Source organism: Apium graveolens, chromosome 10 (genome assembly GCF_009905375.1).
Source record: "Apium graveolens cultivar Ventura chromosome 10, ASM990537v1, whole genome shotgun sequence".
Lineage (NCBI taxonomy): Eukaryota > Viridiplantae > Streptophyta > Magnoliopsida > Apiales > Apiaceae > Apium > Apium graveolens.
In genome coordinates, this window is record NC_133656.1 from 194,354,725 (window position 1) to 194,359,230 (window position 4,506).

General features: G+C 40.7%; 1 non-coding gene across 1 annotated transcript; it reads right to left on the reverse strand.

The window, feature by feature from the left end:
* Nucleotides 1-2,608: 2,608 nt before the first annotated feature.
* On the reverse strand, nt 2,609-2,715 carry LOC141694381 (small nucleolar RNA R71). The gene has a single exon (XR_012563694.1). It is a non-coding gene; the product is annotated as a small nucleolar RNA R71 (small nucleolar RNA).
* Between the last annotated feature and the right edge of the window lie 1,791 nt (nt 2,716-4,506).

The following is a 4,506-nucleotide window of genomic DNA, read 5'->3' on the forward strand; positions in this document are numbered from 1 at the left end:
CAATTTGTGAGAAGATTGCTTAACATAAATTCATGCTTGTTAACAAGACTAACCCCAAGTTTAAAATGATGAAAAATAAAATTAATACACAAAGCTTGATAGAATCAAAACTTTTGTTCAACATAAGATTTACAAGGTTCAATGGTTACAAGTATCAGGTAAAGACAGTTTTTTTATCTGCTTCTTCCCTAAGAACATCCTTCAAGTGATCTAGAATATCAAGTTCTTCTATAATAGGTGTTCCACTTAGAGCTTCTACAAGTTTTTGTCTTGCTACCTTGGGGTAACCACTGTCTAGCAAATCTATTCTAAACCTTGAGAATCCACCAGCTTTAATGTTTAGAAATTTCCCATCTTTAGAGATTCTGCTCATTCCTTTGGCCTTTAGTTCTTCTGATTTTTTTATAGACATCTTTATTTCTTCATCATACTTCTTTCTTCTCTCTTCAGCTTCAGCCTCATTTCTTTTCTTTGTTTCCTCCTGATAAGTGGCATTTTATACCACTTAGAACGTCTTAAAATGGCTTAAATTGGTGTCTTGAAATCAAGTATTTTGTGTATTTAATGCGTTTTTCTAGTGTTTATGCATTTCAGGGTATTAGTTGCATTTCGGAGGAGGAATCATCAAGAATAAGCCTTGGCATGTGTTCACCATTGCGAGAGGGAAAGAACGGGCAGATTACGGCGAAGAAACGGAGCAAACCTGGATTTTTTCCAGTAGGGTCCTGCGCGCCCGCGCAGCAATGCTGAGCGGCCGCGCAGCAGCCTTGCGCGCCCGCGCAAAAATGCTGAGCGGCCGCGCAGGGTCGGGGAAAAGGATAAATTATTTTAGACTTCTACTTCTGTTTGGCTTCCAACTTCTATGTAATCTGAGTTTTATGGGACTATTATATAAGTAGATTTGAGACGTTTTCACAGAAAAAAGAAAGGAGATTATGTTTTAGATTGTGTTTTGCGCAAGAAGCGAAGGAGATAAGGAAGAAGACCGATTTAGCACACTGCAGCGAAGAGGAAGCATATTTTCTTGTGATTCTTGTTTCGTTGTAACATTGGATGCTAGTTTTCTTGCTTTGATTTATTTACTCTTGTGACGTACTCTGTTTAATATAATTAGTTTAGTTATTATTTTCTTGTGTTTGTTTATCATGATTTCATATGAACCCATGATGGCGATAAGTTCTATTATGGGCTAATCGTGATCACGGGGTTGCAACGGATTTATTATGGAATTCTTTAGTTAATTGTTTAATACTTTAGTATGTGATGATTGCATGATATCTAGTATTGGTTGTGCGTATTCGTCTTATGTGCGTCACGAACATATAAGATAGGGTGTTAATCTCTTGTGAAGCGACGGTGGATCTTGAGATTTAGAACTTGCCATGCTAGCATAGGTTCATGTACGTTGAGCATGATTAGTGGGTAACTCTAACAGTTTTATTTGCCCTATGTAATCAAAAGGGATAACTTGTGCTTAAATCGTTGTGTTGTCAATTTCTGTAGACATATAGGAACTCAACATGATTGATGACTATTCAACTTCTATCTTAATTGTGGATGCTTGGTAGAATGGTATTAGTACAATGAAAGTTGGCTTTTATCAGTTTCGTGTTATTCGATTAATATCATCACTGTCACATGCTAAAGGTAATAACAGTGGCTATAGAAGGAAGTAATAATGAAGTTGTGATCTCATGAGTGTTTTATTATTGATAATTTGAAGTGTTAGTTAAGTGGTTAATTAAGTAGTTAATTATAGTTAATATTTAATCAACAATTTTAAGTGTTATCTTAACATTGAGAAGTAATCATACATTGGTGAGTGAGTTAAATTAGACAATAAATTAGTCTGAGTCTCTGAGGGAACGAACTAGAAAGTATTCTATATTACTTGTGAACGCGTATACTTGCGTGAATATTAGCGCGTGTTTTCGCCCTAACAAGTTTTTGGCGCCGCTGCCGGGGACTCGGCGTATTTGTTTAGTTTATGTACTTACCATCATTGGTCATTAGGACTCAGTGATTAGGACGTAGTATTTAATTACTCTTTTCGGTTGTGTTTCAGGTACTTTAGCAAGCGTTTATGCAAACTCGTTCTCGTGCTCGCAAGAGGATTTTAGATACAACTGAGGAGACAAACGCAGTTCTTGATATTCCGGAGAAGTTAGATTTTGAGGATTCGGATTCAGGCGCTGAGCAGAAAGAACCAGTAAACATGGGAGATCGTATTGTTCAAGCTGATCCAGCTCTTATGGATTTTTCTCGGCCTAAAATTGATGATATTCAGTCAAGCATCCTTCATCCGGCTATTCAAGCTAACACCTTTGAAATCAAGCCGGGCACTATTCAGATGGTGCAGAATTCTGTTTCTTTTGGAGGAGCGGCAACTGAAGACCCCAACATGCACATAAGAAATTTTATCGAGATCTGCAGCACTTTTAAGTATAATGGCGTGACTGATGAGGCTATCAAGTTGAGGCTTTTCCCATTCTCACTGAGGGATAAGGCTAAAGACTGGTTACATTCTGAACCAGCTGGATCCATCACTACGTGGCAAGATCTTGCGCAAAAGTTTCTGGTGAAGTTTTATCCAATGGCAAAGACTGCTGCTATGAGGAGTGCTCTTACTCAGTTTGCGCAGCAACCTACAGAATCTATGTGCGAGGCTTGGGAACGCTACAAGAAAATGTTGAGAAAATGTCCACATCATGGAATGCCGGATTGGATGGTAATCACTGGTTTTTATAATGGTTTGGGGGCCCAATCTCGGCCCATGCTCGATGCAGCAGCTGGAGGCGCCTTATGGGCTAAAAGCTATACTGAGGCGTATAATCTTATCGAGACGATGGCTGCAAATGAGCATCAAAACCCAACTCAGAGGATGACGTCAGGTAAGGTAGCAGGTATTCTGGAAGTTGATGCAGCCACCGCTATTGCAGCCCAGCTCCAAGCGCTATCAATGAAGGTTGATTCTTTGGCTACGTATGGAGTTAATCAAATAGCTATGGTTTGTGAGCTTTGTGCAGGTTCTCATGCTACGGATCAGTGTTCTCTTGTCAACGAATCTGTTCAGTATGTGAATAATTATCAGCGACAACAGCAGCCTGTGCCAGCGACCTATCATCCTAACAACAGAAATCATCCAAATTTCAGCTGGGGGAATAATCAGAATGCTATTCAGCCACCATATCAGCAAGGAGTGAGTAAACAGTTTAACCCACCTGGATTCCAGCAACCACAGCAGTATGCTACAAGGCAATCATATCCTCAACAGGGAAGTGCAGCTGCACCTACTAGTGCTGATTTTGAGGAACTTAAGTTGTTGTGCAAGAGTCAGGCGGTTTCTATCAAGACCTTGGAAAATCAAATCGGTCAATTAGCCAATGCAGTGCTCAATCGTCAACCTGGCACTCTTCCCAGTGACACGGAAGTACCAGGCAGGAAGGAAGCTAAAGAGCAAGTCAAGGCTATTACCTTAAGGTCTGGAAAAGTAGCTGATGCTGAAAAGGCAAAAGAAGTCGAAGCTGAAGTTAGAGATGAAGAATCTAAGCAAAAGGAGAAAGCGGCGGAACCAAGGAAGACTACTGTTGAACACACTCTGCCTGAGGCTAATACAGGGGAGAAACAGCTCTATCCTCCACCACCTTTTCCTAAGAGATTGCAGCAACAAAAGCTGGATAGACAGTTCGGGAAGTTTCTGGAGGTGTTCAAGAAACTTCACATCAATATACCTTTCGCTGAGGCTCTGGAACAAATGCCTAGTTATGCGAAGTTTATGAAGACTATTCTTTCAAGGAAGGTGAAACTGGATGACCTTGAAACCGTTGCTCTCACGGAAGAATGCAGCGCTGTTCTGCAGCAAAAGTTACCACCAAAACTGAAAGATCCAGGAAGCTTCACCATTCCTTGCACCATTGGCAATCTAACTTTTGACAAGTGCCTTTGTGATTTGGGAGCAAGCATTAATCTGATGCCCTTGTCGATCTTTAAAAAGTTGGATCTGCCTGATCCAAAACCCACATACATGTCGCTACAATTGGCGGACCGTTCCATTACTTACCCAAGGGGCATAGTTGAGGATGTGCTCGTCAAGGTGGATAAGCTCTTCTTCCCAGCAGATTTTGTTATTCTGGATTTTGAGGAAGATAAGAAGATTCCCATAATCTTGGGAAGGCCTTTCTTGGCTACTGGCCATACCTTGATAGATGTGCAAAAAGGGGAACTTATTATGCGGGTCCAAGATCAGGATGTGACCTTCAACGTATTCAAGGCAATGAAATTCCCTACAGAAGATGAGGAGTGCTTAAAAGTGGATGTGATTGATTCTGCGGTTACTTCGGAACTCAAGCACATGCTAATGTCTGATGCATTGGAAAAGGCCTTAGTGGGGGAATTTGACAGCGATGATGAAGATAGCAACGAGCAATTACAATATCTGAACGCTTCTCCCTGGAAGCGAAAGCTGGACATACCATTTGAATCTCTTGGTACTTCTGACCTCAAGAA